The sequence below is a fragment of the Triticum urartu genome, chromosome 2A, assembly GCF_056163025.1.
Source record: "Triticum urartu cultivar PI428250 chromosome 2A, HENAU_Tu73, whole genome shotgun sequence".
NCBI lineage: Eukaryota > Viridiplantae > Streptophyta > Magnoliopsida > Poales > Poaceae > Triticum > Triticum urartu.
The window spans coordinates 83,054,658-83,071,258 of NC_141874.1; the positions used below are offsets into that span (position 1 = coordinate 83,054,658).

The following is a 16,601-nucleotide window of genomic DNA, read 5'->3' on the forward strand; positions in this document are numbered from 1 at the left end:
GGTCAGGAAACTTAACCATCTTTCATTAACGAGCTAGTCAAGTAGAGGCATACTAGGGACACTCTGTTTTGTCTATGTATTCACACATGTACTAAGTTTCCGGTTAATACAATTCTAGCATGAACAATAAACATTTATCATGATATAAGGAAATATAAATAAAAAACTTTATTATTGCCTCTAGGGCATATTTCCTTCACTTTGGGCATCTCCAACGGCAACCCGTAAATTTCCTCCCGCATCCGTCCACGGACAGGGAGGACCAGTATGCCGACATGGATGCGGCAGGACGACATCCAATGCTAGCCGCATATATTTTGACAACAACTCAAACCAACCAGATGAAATTCGACCAAACACGACTTCATATAAACACGGCCGGATTTCATAAAAACATGGCGTATTTCATTACAATTTTACATCAATTATAAGCGGAGTTCGTCTGACTAGGTATAATTATCTAATCTAAATGGTTGACGACGCCCGTTCCCCATGTCCGGCCATGAACCAAGAGACCCGAAGCTTCGCCTTATCCAGCTCCATCCCGGTGCTCTCCAGCTCTGCCTACATAACCTCCTCCTCCTCCAGAGCCACGGGAAGCGAAGATGTCCGCCTCCCGCCAAGCCGCGGCCGATGATGTTCAGCCCACCAAGTTTGGCTTCAACGGGAGGGAAAAAGCGGTGGCCTTCCTAGGACCCAAGCGATGGTGACCTACAGTGCACTACTCTTCCTCGCTGCCGGCGGCGCCTCAAGCTGGCAATGGTTAACCATTACCCATGTCCCCATGGGTAATTACTCTATCAGGGGACGGGAATGTGCCAGCTTTAATGCCCAAGGGGAAGCTGGTGGGTCAAATACCTTACCCATCACGCAAGACGGGGAGGGGATGGGATACAATTACCCGTGTCCGTTACCCGCCTTACCCATTAAGGCCTTACATGTGGGCTCTAAAATTAGTAGACCCCATGTAATTGTCGCCCTTACCCACCCAAATTTCTTTCCATCCCATCCCTTTGGCCAAAACGCCCTAAGAAAACCCTCGCCTAGACACAATATATTATTTATTATGCTGAAATGCTATTTTTTTCTACTGAAATGCTATCGAAGGTTGTCATTGATTGCATGTGTGGGTTTTCCCATGGGGATTAAAACCCCGACGGGGATGGGGATGGGAATATTTTTTATCCCCGCGGACGGGTATGGGGATGGGGACGGGCATGAAAAGACTGATGCAGGGACGGGGATGGGAGTCTAATACCCGCTTGGGTAATCCCTATTGCTAGGCCGAGCGGCGCTCAGGGACGTGTAGGCTTCGTGGTCATCGTGGCGGGGCGCGGTCTTGGCGGCATCCTCCTCCTCGTCGGTCTCACTGAACACTAGCTCGTCCCATCGTCCTCGCACTCCTTACCGGTGCCTGCCACCTCCGCCACCCGTTGGCGGTACCATCAGCGGGCGTGACATATCTCGCGGGCGGTGCGGTATGATATGGACAACGCCTACTGCTCTGCCATCTCCCCGTCTGGCGTGACCGCCCTGCTGCGCGATCTGCTCCTCCGCCTGCAGGTGCTCTTGGAGGAGGTGGTGGTTGTAGGCGGCATTGGCCTGCGCTTCTTGGAACTGCTCCTCCCGCACCATGTCCACGTAATGGGCATGGACCTCGCCCATGGTCAAGGTGCAGTACACTGGCCAGGGTGGCGCGGAGGAGGAGGATGGTGGCGGCGGCGTCGTCCGCATCCTCCATTGGGACGTCGTCGTCCTCTGGCTGCCTGTCGGCTAGCCAGCCGACGGCAATGGCGGCCATCTCCTTCTTCTAGTCTAGTGTCAGTCCGTCCTAGAGAGCTTTGGCGGGGGAGAAATCCATGGTGGGAGTGGCTTGGAGAGGGATCACAGGTGGATGACTGCGTCTATGGCAAGGTCGGCGATTTATATAGCAATGGCAGGCGTCAGAGGAATGGATGGGTGGTGTCGAGGAGACACCTCGACAACCGCATGCCATCAATGTGGGCGGCAGATGGACGGAGGGCAGCCGTCGTGTCTATTGAACACGGAGCAGTCGCTTGAAGTGGGAAGCGGCACAGGCAGCGTTCTGTCAGCTGGCGCGCCACTTCAATGCCAGCGTCAGTGAGCAGTCGCATCCACTCTGGTCCGACATGAATGCGTGCACTGACGCTCTGGACCGGAGCTGACCGTTTCGGGCGAGAAGCGCGGGGAAGGGGGTTAGTGGGCTAGTGTGGTCAGAAGCAGGCTTGGGATCGTCCCGGACTTCCATAAACCTTCCCCATGTTTGTCTCTGGTTTATGGGAGAAAATGCATCCAGACCATGCCGCGAACCAATACATGACCACGGTGGATGTGCTTCTGTGATCCGGACATCGCGGTCTGGAGGGTTGCAGGAAGTTTGAGTGTCGGCGTTGGAGTTGGCTGAGTTGGCCTTACGCTTGGGGTGAAGTACGAGATCAGAGTAGGGAGTTGGTTCGAGATTACACATGAGATAAATCGTTTTATTCACAATCCTCTATTTGGTGCGTGATAGGAGTTATGCGTGAGAATTTGAGAAGAAATTGTACTCCCTTGTTTGATTCGTGAGAATTGACATGGGACTAGACAAGGGAAGTTAGATGAACGGTTAAGATTGATTCATTTAAACAATTCTCTTCAACTCCCACCCCTCCCCTTTTAATAAAACAGTGGAAGTTGGAGTCTTAAGTTTCATGCCTCTTCCCTTGTGAATTTTCAATCCCTCGAATCAAACAACAGATTTGAAGTCTCATACCCCTTCAATTCCCATTCCCTACCTTTGATTACGCCCAACCAAACACGTTGTGGGTGACCACCATCCCAATCTAAACGGCACGGAAGCGACCGATGAGACCCTTTGGGATTCTATATCAAATGGCATGATTGATTTGACTTCGTACATTCGTCGTTGTAGTGTCGTCTTCGACAGTTCGGCACCTCATCGTCCTGAAGCCCCGCCGACGACGCTGCTCACCCTACCATTGGAGCTTCTCGAGGAAATCCTCCTCCGCATCCCCGCGGTCGCTGACCTCGCCTGCGTCTCCATCCGCCGCATCGTCACGGATCACGGCTTCCTCCATCGCTTTCGTGCCAGCCACCTTCCGCCTCTCCTAGGCATACTTTCTGCCCGAAGCAGTCGGAACCAGCTGTTGCTGCAACTGGCCCAGCCGCCGCACCCCTCCCCCGCCGCCGCGAGCACTTTGGCCGGATTTCACGCTGCCGACTTCTCGTGCTCCTTCCTCCCCTCCGCCAAGCGCTGGTGTAGGCGTGATTTGCGGGACGGCCGCGTCCTCCTCTCCCGCGTCCTAGAGGGGGCAGATTCAGTTGCCTCGAAACGGCCAGGGATCTGGCTGTCTGCGATCCCCTGTACCGGCGCTACATCCTGCTACCTGTCATCCCCGACGACCTAGCCGCTCTAGCGCAGCCACCGGACACGCTGTGTTTCGAACCCTTCCTTGCTCCTCCGGCCGTCCAGGATGAGGGCGACATGTCATTCAGAGTTATTTGCTTGGCGCAGTGCACAACCAAGCTTGTCCTCATCATCTTCTCTTCAGGATCAGGTGCTAGACAGTGGCGTGCTATTACATTTGACAATTGGATCAATTTGCTCACCGGATCGGCCAACCCAGCTCCAGACAACAATCCAAGTCGTAATGGTGGCCGCGGATGCGCCACTATGCATACGGATACTTCTGTTAGGCATTTTATCCGGGGAGCAAGTTGCTCATGCTTGACACACGCGGCATGGATTTCTCTGCTGTCAACCTCCCACCTGGCACCAACAATACACAAGTTGCCATTCTGGAGGCAGGGAAAGGAAGGATTGGGATGTTTATTAATCAGGATATGACAAATGAAGTCAGTTATAATCTGTTGCAAAATGATGGAGATGGTGCAATGTTGTGGAACGTACTAATTTCAAAAAAATTCCTACGCACACGCAAGATCATGGTGATGCATAGCAACGAGAGGGGATAGTGTTTTCTACGTACCCTCGTAGACCGAAAGCGGAAGCGTTAGCACAACACGGTTGATGTAGTCGTACGTCTTCACGATCCGACCGATCCAAGTACCGAACGCACGGCACCTCCGAGTTCAACACACGTTCAGCTCGATGACGTCCCTCGAACTCTGATCCAGCCGAGTGTTGAGGGAGAGTTTCGTCAGCACGACGGTGTGGTGACGATTATGATGTTCTACCGATGCAGGGCTTCGCCTAAGCACCGCTACGATATGATCGAGGTGGATTATGGTGGAGGGGGGCACCGCACACGGCTAAGAGATCAAGAGATCAATTGTTGTGTCTTTGGGGTGCCCCCTGCCCCCGTATATAAAGGAGTGGAGGAGGGGGAGAGCCGACCCTCTCTATGGCGCGCCCTAGGGGAGTCCTACTCCCATCGGGGGTAGGATTCCTCTTTTCCTAGTAGAACTAGGAGCCCTTCCATGTAGTAGGAGTTGGAGGGAAGGAAAGGGAAGGGAAAAGGAGAAGGGACGAAGGGGGCGCCCCCCTCCCTAGTCCAATTCGGACCAGCCCATGGGGAGGGGTGCAGCCACCCTTTGAGGCCTTTCTCTCCTTTCCCGTATGGCACATTAAGGCCCAATACGAATTCCCGTAACTCCCCGGTACTCCCGAAAATACCCGAATCACTCGGAACCTTTCCAATGTCCGAATATAGCCGTCCAATATATCGATCTTTACGTCTCGACCATTTTGAGACTCCTCGTCATGTCCCCGATCTCATCCAGGACTCCGAACTCCTTCGGTACATCAAAACACATAAACTCATAATATAACCGTCATCGAACTTTAAGCGTGCGGACCCTACGGGTTCGAGAACTATGTAGACATGACCGAGACACGTCTCCGGTCAATAACCAATAACGGAACCTGGATGCTCATATTGGCTCCCACATATTCTACGAAGATCTTTTATCGGTCAGACCGCATAACAACATACGTTGTTACCTTTGTCATCGGTATGTTACTTGCCCGAGATTTGATCGTCGATATTTCAATACCTAGTTCAATCTCGTTATCGGCAAGTCTCTTTACTCGTTCCGTAATATATCATCCCGCAACTATCTTATTAGTTGCAGTGCTTGCAAGGCTTATGTGATGTGCATTACCGAGAGGGCCCAGAGATACCTCTCCGACAATCGGAATGACAAATCCTAATCTCGAAATACGCCAACCCAACAAGTACCTTCGGAGACACCTGTAGAGCACTTTTATAATCACCCAGTTACGTTGTGACGTTTGGTGGCACACAAAGTGTTCCTCCGGTAAACGGGAGTTGCATAATCTCATATTCATAGGAACATGTATAAGTCATGAAGAAAGCAATAGCAACAAACTAAACGATCAAGTGCTATGCTAGCGGAATGGGTCAAGTCAATCACATCATTCACCTAATGATGTGATCCCGTTAATCAAATCACAACTCTTTGTCCATGGTTAGGAAACATAACCATCTTTGATTAACGAGCTAGTCAAGTAGAGGCATACTAGTGACACTCTGTTTGTCTATGTATTCACACATGTATTATATTTCCGGTTAATACAATTCTAGCATGAATAATAAACATTTATCATTATATAAGGAAATAAATAATAACTTTATTATTGCCTCTAGGGCATATTTCCTTCATGCAAGTCAGTGGCTGTCAGAGGCAATGTTCAATTTACCCGAAAATAATCGCTATTTGCTCTTGGGCATAGCCGGGGGATACTTACTCCTACAAGGGCTTCCAGGAGACCGGCATTCATCCTCTTTGGCCGAAAAGGAAGACCCGAACGTTTTTTCGCTGAATCTGAAGACTTTACAGCTGGAGTGGTTCCTTGCATCAAAGTACAACAACTTCGATGCTAATTTGTTTGCCGGTTTCCCACCATCCTTGTCTCCGCCAATTCTTTGACATGGTATCCTTGCTCTCAATATTAGCATACTTGTACTTTGCACTCTATAGGACTTGTGATATTAATACTTTACACAGGTATTAGTAGTGTGCTTTGTCATTATAGTTATTTTACCAAATAGTTATCCATGCAGTTTGAAAAGCTGTAGAACTTAGGAGATATACATATACTTGACACTATTTGGAGACTATCGTACAAATAAACAAAGCAGCATCATATTTTCTTTTTCTAGTTACTAGCACAAATGCCCGTGCGTTGCAACGGGAATAAAAGCGAGGAGTTTGTTTCGGACACACCATAGTCCAATTCTGACTCCTCATGCTACCGTCAAGAATCATGGTTCTTTCTTTGTGGTTATCTTTCCACTCTCATAAGCACACTATCTTGTTCTGCTTCGCCATTTAATCGGTCTCGTGGAGGTACTGGGTATATACGTGGTCTAAGCCCGTCTCTTCGGTTATGATGATTAGAGCAGCAGGCTCAAAATTGTCAAGACCATGGAAATTAGAAATTTAAAACTTGATTGTCATTACATGTGCTCCGGTGTAATAACATCATAAATTACCAGACTGCCTTAGGAGTTTTTGTCTCAGGCACCACAGTTAGAATGATTGACAATATGCGCATCACCAGCCTGATGAAAGTTGTTGTTGTTATGACGGGCATGGCCAAGAGGATATATGATGCGCAATAACATCTAGGAACAACATTTCTCATGGTTCCTGTCTTTTTTTTCTTGAACCTGTGCTATATTTGATTATTTGGCACAAGAAAAATTGTAATTCTTTCGCTCCAACTATGACCAACATGCCTCGTCATTCTTCCAAAAGATGTCCCTTATGATTTTTTTCAGAAACAAATTAGTGTATTATCTCCTTGTTGTCGTGTGACTGAAGGAAACTGAATGTGGAAATTGAAGTGTATATAGACTGACCCACTCGGAGTGTATACAGGAATATTTTTGTCCAAGTTGTCAGTGCCACACTATACCTGCAATGTCCATCTGCATCTACACGGCTATGTCTAATCTAAGCAAGAATGCAAACTGAAGCAAGAAACTACCAACCAAACTGAGAGAACGGCATGTAGCCAAACCTGTAGGTGCTTTGTTCGGGAGGAGGCTTGTTGCCTAGATGCACGTGACGTCGAGGTCGCATGTACTCTCCTTCACTCAGACAATATCACCATTGCGTCCTCTCATCCCCTCCTCAAATTGCAAGGCTATCACACCCCAGGCGGCAGGTTGTCAGGGATCAGCGAAGAAACATGAAGCCTCGGCTAACGACCGCCGTGCATGGCCAGGCCCATCTCACTTTCATGGCTGCCGTAGTGGCTCTCGGGCTTCTCCATGGCTCCTCCACTCCGCGTCCGTAGCCCGAGCTCAGCAGCCAACGACTCACCGGGGTACGGCGCCGTGGTACTTGAAGGTGCAGATCTCCGTAGCGCCAACACGGTGGCCAGTTTGTGGCAGCACCGAAGGGCGATAGCCCAGCTCCCTGCCCAGCAAAATTAGCCATAGCGCCACTCCGAGGAAACTCCTGATGTTGTTCTGCACGGTGATGACGATTTCTCAATCGGTGACCACACTTGTGCCATGCCCGAAGCCTTGTTCTGAGAAATATGCATGTTTTGTTCCTTCGAGTTGCACCACTTGAGATCATGGCCAGGCTGCAACAAACTTTTCACTACAATTTGTTCATCTATTGCCAACTTTGGGAGGAGCTTTTATCCATGATGGGCTACAATTTGTTCATCATTGCCATGCACTTTCTGACCCAAGTACATGTGGTTCTCTAATTCTGCATATACTGCAAGCATAGTTGACAGGGAAAAGCTCCACCTGAGTTCCTGACAACTCCGGAGGACACCACATCAAGACGTAGATGGTACTGGGAAGAACCCCTTATTTTCGGAAGCACTTGTCGCACACTGTCATGTTGATGACTCGTAGTACAATGTAACGCCCCGTATGTAACCTGCCATAATTGTATTCCAACTCTTGCCATTTTTGGCACTAAGTTATGATATTTCCTCGTTGTTGGGTTTTTGTCTTCGTGTTGCTTTTGTCTTTGTCATGCATCTCATATCATGTCATCATGTGCATCGCATTTGCATACGTGTTCGTCTCATGCATCCGAGCATTTTCCCCGTTGTCCGTTTTGCATTCCGGCGCTCCTATGTCCTCCGGTGTCCCCTTTTACCTATTTTCGTGTGCGGGTGTTAAACGTTCTCGGATTGGAATGAGACTTATCATGCGGCCTTGGTATACTACTGGTAGACCGCCAGTCAAGTTTCGTGCCATTTGGACTTCGTTTGATACTCCAACGGTTAACCGAGGAACCGTAAAGGCCTCATGGTGTTGCAGCCCAACTCCTCTCCAAAGTGGCCCAAAACCCACCTAAACCCCCTCCATCATCTCGGTCTTTCGATCACGATCGCGTGGCCAAAAATCGTGCTCCATTTGGAGCCTCCTAGCTCATTCTATGTATAAATAGGCCCTCCCATTCCAAATCCCGGATCTCTTCCTCCCCTAACCCTAAAAATTCGCCCCTTCCGCCGCCGGACAAGTCCGCTGCTCGCCGGACATCCCGCGCCGCCGCCCCGCGCCAGTGAGAGGGCGCCACGTGTCCTCGCCGGCTCTCTCTCTCCTCCGGCCCGCTGAGCCCATCGCGGACCCGCCCGGCCCGGTCGCCGCTGCCACTCGCCCAAGGCGAGGCCGCCTCGCCCCACCACCCGCGCCCGCTCGCGCCGCCTCCTGCACCAGCCGCCGCCCCTCGCCGCTGCTCCGGCGCCAGCCGCCGCCTTCGCCCACCGCCGCCTCGGCGCTCCGGCGAGCCCGCGCCGTCTCCACTGGCGCCGGCGACCGCGCCCCAGCCGCCGCCTCGCCGCGTCTCGTCGCCGTCCTTGCCAAGTCCGGTCACCGGCGAGCCCCACGTCGTCGGATCCGGCAAACTCCTTCCTCTCCGGCCATCTACAGTGTTTCCAGCGAACCTCGTAAAGCGTGCATGAACCCTAGATCCGGATCTGGGAGGTTGACCTCGTTTTTCTCCTAAGTCCCAGTAATTGTTAGCATTCTTCATCGCATCATAACTTTGCATCTGTGGCTCCGTTTTGGGCGTGTAGCATATCAAATTGTTCGTCTCGATGTGTACTTCATTTTATTCCATTGCACCATTTTCATTTGAGTTCATATTGATGCCCTAAATGCTGTTGCAAGAGTGCTATGTAATGTTAGTTTCAGATTCTTATCAGTAATTGGACATTTGTCATTTTTGCCATGATTAATGTGTGCCTCCAATGAACTTGAGCCCTACATGTGTTTTGAAGTATGCCATGCCATCTTTACAGGGGTATATGCCATGTATTTTTGTGATCTTTGTGGTGACTAGCATAAGCATGCAAAGTAGCTCTCGTAATATTGCTGATTTCAGGGACTTAGAATTCTTCTAAATCTTTTCCCTGATAATATTTTTATGCCATGTATTCATGTTGCTACAGGGTGATCCATGCCTCTTTTGACCATGATCAGTAAGGATGATTTTGAGATATTGTTATGCTCTATCCATCCATGTCTTTGTTTGCAATTATGGAGCACCCTAGCATGACTCAATCTTGCTCTACTTTTGCTATAAAATGTTCCTGGCAGATTGTTTACGTGTTAATCAATTTTGCCGAGGTTGTTGTAGTTGATCCATGTATGCTATGAGTGTTCTTGCCATGGTTAGCTTATTTATCATGTCTACTTGCTGGGTGTATGCTTAGTTTATCATGCAATGCCTTGTGGTGAGTGCATCGAGCTCGTAAACATGCCTACGTAAACCTGTTTTGCCATGTTCCAGTTTTCTGCTAAGTCTGAATCTGTTAATGAAACTTGCTATGTTCACTTGCTTGCCATTGTATTTTCTGATACCTTTTGGCTCATGGTCAGTAAGGGACTTTTATTGTATGCTTTGAGTAGCTTCATGCCATGCCTTGATTTGCCACGATATGTTCCTGTAGCATGTTGTTATCTTGCTCTAAACATTGCTTCCTGATGTTAAATCCTAACATCATGTTATTTTCACCAAGTTTGTAACCTGATATCTTTTGCACTTTTGCCATACTTGTTTGAACCTGCTATTGTGTGAATTTTCCGTAGCTCAGTGTTCATCTTTTGTCAAGCATCTTGAGTGGATCACTGCCATGTGCTTTGTTGTTATGTTAGAGTGCAGTAGCTTGTTGTTCTTGATGCATTTAGATGGCCTCGTGCTGTTAATCGCAGCTTTGTGCCATTATTGTTTTGCTTGCCATTTGCAAACTGTGCATCCGATTCTGGTGATCTTTATATCGATTTCAACCGAGATCAACTCATCTTTCCAGCGGCACTCTTGGTTTTCCAAGTTGAGGCATGGTTCAATCTTTCCTTTCCGAAACATGCATATGCATTGCATATCACATCCCGCATATCATGCCATGTTTTGCATCATGTTGCTTGTGCATTGCACCGTGGTTGATTGTGTCTCCATTTGCTTGTGTTCTTGCTTGGGTAGAGCCGGGAGACGAGTACGTGATCGAGGAACCCGTTGAGTACGCTTACGAGGATCAAGCTAACGTCAACTCGGAGAACTTTGCAGGCAAGATGACCATACCCTTGAAATCACTTCTATCTTTGCTTGCTAGATGCTCGCTCTTTTGCTATGCCTATGCTACGTTACCTACCACATGCTTTATCATGCCTCCCATATTGTCATGTCAAACCTCTAACCCACCTTGTCCTAGCAAACCGTTGTTTGGCTATGTTACCGCTTTGCTCAGCCCCTCTTATAGCGTTGCTAGTTGCAGGTGAAGATTGCAGTTAGTTCCTTGTTGGAGCATGTTTATTGTTGGGATATCATTATTATATCTTATTTATTTTAATGCATATATACACTTGGTAAAGGGTGGAAGGCTCGGCCTTATGCCTGGTGTTTTGTTCCACTCTTGTCGTCCTAGTTTCCGTCATACCGGTGTTATGTTCCTTGATTTTTGCGCTCCTTACACGGTTGTGTTATAATGGGAACCCCTTGACAGTTCGCCTTGAATAAAACTCCTCCAGCAAGGCCCAACCTTAGTTTTACCATTTGCCACCTAGCCTTTTTCCCTTGGGTTTGGCGGACTCAAGGGTCATCTTTATTAACCCCCCGGGCCAGTGCTTCTCTAAGTGTTGGTCCAACCTGAGCGATGTTCGGCGCTCCCTGGGCAACCAGGGTCTATGCCAACCCGACGTCTGGCTCATCCGGTGTGCCCTGAGAATGAGATATGTGCAGCTCCTATCGGGATTTGTCGGCACATTCGGGTGGCCTTGCTGGTTTAGTTTTACCATTGTCGAGATGTCTTGTAACCGGGATTCTGAGTCTGATCGGGCTGTCCTGGGAGAAGGAATATCCTTCGTTGACCGTGAGAGCTTGTGATGGGCTAAGTTGGGACACCCCTGCAGGGATTTGAAATTTCGAAAGCCGTGCCCGCGGTTACGGGCAGATGGGAATTTGTTAGTGTCCGGTTGTAGAAAACCTGAAACTAAACTTAATTAAAAGGAATCAATAGAGTGTGTGGCCGTGATGGTCTCTTTTCGGCGGAGTCCGGGAAAAGAACACGGTCTCGAGTTATGCTTGAATGTAGGTTGTTCTAGGATCACTTCTTGATCATAGTTTCTCGACCGTGCCTTGCCTTCTTTTCTCGCTCTCATTTGCGTGTGTTAGCCACCATATATGCTAGTGCTTGCTGCAGCTCCACCTCATACCTTTTCCCTACCTATAAGCTTAAATAGTCTTGATCGCGAGGGTGTGAGATTGCTGAGTCCCCGTGACTCACAGATTACTTCCAAAACCAGATGCGGGGACCGATGATGCCGTTCCAGGAGATACGACTGAGCTCAAGTGGGAGTTCGATGAGGACTCAGGACGATACTATGTTTCCTTTCCAGACAATCAGTAGTGGAGCCCAGTTGGGGCGATCGGGGACATTATGCATTTGGGGTTGTCTTTATTTCGGTTCCGTAGTCGGGCCTTGATTGTATCTGGATGATTGTAATGCTATATTTATGTATTGTGTGACGTGGCGATTGTAAGCCAACTATGTACATCTTTCCTTATTCAGTACATGGGATGTGTAAAGATTACCCCTCTTGCGATATTGCCTACAATGCGGTTATGCATCTAAGTCGTGCTCCGACACGTGGGAGATATAGCCGCATCATGGGTGTTACATACAACTCCAGCATCGAACTACTTGTATCACCGCAAATTCCCTTTTCTTGAAGACAAGCGTGTGTACCTACTCACGGAAGCTCCTTAGGTTGCCGAGCACATGCCCGTAGCACCACCACAATGGCATGGCCGAGCAGACCACCAGCGAGTCCCTTTCCTTCATGCCAAATGCAGGTGAAAAGTATTGCTACTTCGTCATGAAAACCACCATCGGAGTAGCCGTGTAGGCCAACACCATGGTCGCCCACGTGATGTGGTTCTTGATGGGAGTTTTGTCAAACAGCTTGCAGGCGATCATCATGTCTAAGGCAAGCAGCGGCCTGTTGGATAGCGGCAATTGGAGACAACGATTTGGGCGTGAACGGCGGTGACCTCAGCATTGTAGATGGAAGCCAGGAGGACGAAGCAGACGTCAGGCCTCGGCATTGTCGGCCTTGAAACGGAGTGCATCCATCAGGCGGACTACATCGCGGGCGCCCGAGGTCGCTATGGCCTTCACCTTCTGTCGCGCTAGCGCCGACCGCTCCGGCCTCTGACCTCGCCCCTCACGGACGCCCTGGACAGGGACCGCCTCGATCCTCCTCCGCCCTCTGCCCCGCAAGCTCCTCCACGCCTCCCTCGCCAAGCTCGATGCCCGTCGGTCTATGGTTGGCAATGGGAGGGTCGTGCCCACGATGCAGTGGACAGTGACGTCACCATCGCGCGGTCTCAGAGGAGGACCGAGGCATCGACGGTTTCTTCGCCCTCGGATTTGACGGAGGAGGAAAGGGGAACGACGACGGGGCGGCGCAGGAGATGCAGGAAACTGTGGAGCTGGCGGACATGGTTTTTTTGACAAAACTTGTTTGCTATATAAAAGGCAAACTTCCTTAGTTTTCTTAGATAGTATGCTACGTAGGTGGGCTGGTTCAGTATATAGTACTCAATGTACGCGAGCACGGTTCGACTCCCTCAAAACGCATTTTTGTTTCTATATTCAAATGACGGACGGCTAAAAATAGATACCGTACATATGAAAAATATAAAAAGACCGACGAAAAAAATAGAGAACATACAAAAAACACTTTGACAGACGAACGGCTAAAAATAGATACCGTACATACGAAAAATATAAAAAGACCGACGAAAAAAATAGAGAACGTACAAAAAACACTTTGACAGACGAACGGCTAAAAATAGATACCGTACATACGAAAAATATAAAAAGACCGACGAAAAAAATAGAGAACGTACAAAAAACACTTTGACAGACGAAAAAAAGTGGAGAAACAATATGTCCTTTAATATTATGTAAAGATAAAGATAAAGAAAAAAAATAGAGAACGTACGAGAAACACTTTGATGGACGAAAAAAAGTGGAGAAACAATCCATCCTTTAATATTAGGTAAAGATAAAGATGTACCCCCGAATCTCTTGCTTGTACTAGGTCATTTTCCTTCCCAATCGATTGCATTTCTTAGTATCTTTGTAATAAGACTTAAACCACCTGCTATTTTTCATGTCGACTTAGATACGACGAATGCCTGCAGTCCTGATATTGAGCCGCCGGAAGATGAAATCTTGACGTTCGAGTTATAGAGCAGCAATTTGGTGCATCATGTACTGGAATCGTCAGGCTTCGGCATTAGTAGTCTCAGGCATCATTGGAGATGTAGGCTTTTCTTTTGAGACGGACGCAGGCTTGTTTGCAGTGCTGAGTGTTGTACAGCTCTGTGCTTATTTTCAAATATGTTATGAGAGTAGCAATATTGGTAGTGTTAGACAATTTCTCTCGTCTAAAACCTTTGTTCCTATCAGATATGCTAGAAGCAGAGTATGGATTGAGGCAGAGTAATATGCTATCTCCATTACAAATCGGTTCTAGTACTATCTCCGTTGCTTTTTTTTATAAGAAGTTGCACAAGAGATACATGACTTCTTATAAACAGGGGTATATTTACTGCAAATCGAGCCGTAGGCTAGTCACTGCTTGTTGCGTGTGGTCAGTTGCTTCATGTGTCTTGACATGAGGATGTGAAGGATACAACTTCGGAACGAGAACGGGGACATCAGTATTGGATATAGTCAATGCATTCGAGAAAGCTTCCAGAAAGCTATGCCTGATTTGGTATACTGCAAGTTTTGAAAATGTCTGATCACCGGGTTTTTTTACATGATATCTTTCGCCGGTTAGCATACATGACACTGCTTAATTGCAACAGTATGCAAGCAATCTTTGGATTTTTCAGCAGATTACATAGGATTTTGAGGCTTAAGCTGAGACCCTTTGCAAATTGACAACCGACAATTGCACTCTTGCAGCTAGCGATAAGATTAAGTTTCCTTATTACTCCCTCTGTAAGCGATCTTATATTTCTTTACAGAGGGAGTGCAAAGTACAAACACGGAGTGGCTAGTACTTGTTTCGGCGAACAGAAGGTTATGATGATAGACCCCTTCGTCCTGGTTACGGATTGATGTATAAGAATTCAATGGCTCACAGTACAATTAATGGCATCTAGAACAGAGCTGATGGAGAAGCATCTAAATGGGCAAAACAGAGTGTGTGGTGGTATGATCAAAATATCTTGAAGTGGTATGTTCAGTAATTCTGCAAATAAAAGATAAAAACGTTTTTACGTTCAACGTCGCCGGTGCCTCACGGGTCATAATCTGAATGCAACTGCGAGAAGTAATCATCCCAAATAGGAGTTGCATATGTATATAAAGTTATAAACAGAAATTCTTTCCTTGCTTATCTGCGGCCACAAGAATTCAGAAACTTGCATTACAATATTTGATGATTCTACTTGTATAAACCGGAAGAGGGGTGGGCCACAGCTAACGATGATGGTGCAATGTGGAAGCTCTCCGGGGAGGAAGGAGGCGGAGCGTTCTTACGGATCACCTTGGCAGGTTCATCGCTGGTTCATTTCAAATTTTTTCCGTCGCGTCTGATCCGGACCGTTGGCCCGACGACGTGCGGTGGAAATGGCGGTGGGATCTTGAAACTCATTATGGAGACGGGGACAGTGGGGGTAGATAAGATTAGTTCATGGGTCCATCTCATTGAAGAGACGAAGAAGGTGAGATAGGCGAGGCGTACTGCAGAAGTGCAGATCAAAGTGACACATGGGCCGGGCCCCACATGAAAGCCACCCGTGCTGCACGGCCAACCCGGGTATATCTCAAACGCTGCGATCTGGGACTTTTCTAAATAATGCACTGCATGCCCTTTCTAAGAAAAGGAGTGAGCAGGCGTACTTAAATGCCAGCGGCCAGCCGACTGCCGTAAGCAAGCTTGTCCGGATGCCCGCAAAGACCCCTGAGCCTGAAAATCAAGAAATGATTGGCGGGACCAAACTTTTAGCTCCCGCCACCGTCTTCTTCGAGCATGACCTTGTCGAAACGCCTCAAGGCCGGCGACCACCGGACCCTAGCTGCTGCCGCTGCACGAGCTACCTGCTGCCGTTATACGTAAGCACAAGGTGATCTAGAGGTCTGCTTCGGTACACCTCCCCCCCCCCCCCCCCCCCCCCCCGCTTAACGTATAAGGGCATTTTGGGTATATGGTGCTTAACATATCCGGCGCTGTATGCAGCGTACCCATACAGGTAGAGCCGACCGCACGGCTCGAGCCAATACGGCCGGCTCGCATCTACCCCCTCCCGTCGCGTGAAAAAAAAGACCCACGACCTGCGTTGATCACGCGGCCCATTCCAACGTCGCCCCGCCACGTCGATCGCCGCCCTAACCCGCCGATCGCCACCTTTCGCCGATGATCTAGTCGTGATCACGCTGCCAATTTCCACGTCTCCCCGTCCGGCCGATCGCCGCCTTTCCCCGCCGATCGCCGACCATTCTCCCCGTCTTCACCCGAGATCTGGCCACCGTGGACGTTGTTGGAGTCGCCCGCCGTACGTGATCTGGCCTCCGTGCAGGTCGTCGCGGTGACGTGTCCTACATGGACGCCGTCGCCGCACGCAACTTCGTGATCAACCTCTCCGGGAACGTCGTCGCCGTCCGCAACCAGGCCAGGCCGGCCGAAGTGCACGTACCTGCCATGTAAGACATCTAGTTTGTCAAAAAAATTGTACCTGTAAATAATTATCTGCAATCACTTGTTAGATATGAAGTACTCATCGGTATGACCGTAGTACATTTAATTTGATTTAAAAATGATAGATCAATTTTTATTTATAATGTTATAGTGTTGGTAGTGAGGTCATTCAATGGATAAAGAAACTGGATTTATGGATCTGTTTTTGGAGGCGAGTGAGTGGGATGGTAGCGATAGTGTTGATCGTACGAATGGTAATGAAAGTAAAAATGATGATGATAGCAGCGACAATGAATCATGGTCCTCGTACGATAATTTACCTGAGGAGGATTTTCAAAAGAAGGAGGAGGGTGCTTGTAGTGAAAACATAAGTGACGTGTACATTCATTTCGTCGGACGAAG

The 16,601-nt window shown here is 48.6% G+C and overlaps 1 pseudogene; it reads left to right on the plus strand.

Moving 5' to 3' along the window:
- The first annotated feature begins 605 nt into the window (after nucleotides 1-605).
- On the plus strand, nucleotides 606-7,448 carry LOC147983952 (uncharacterized; annotated as a pseudogene).
- The last annotated feature ends 9,153 nt before the right edge of the window (nucleotides 7,449-16,601 follow it).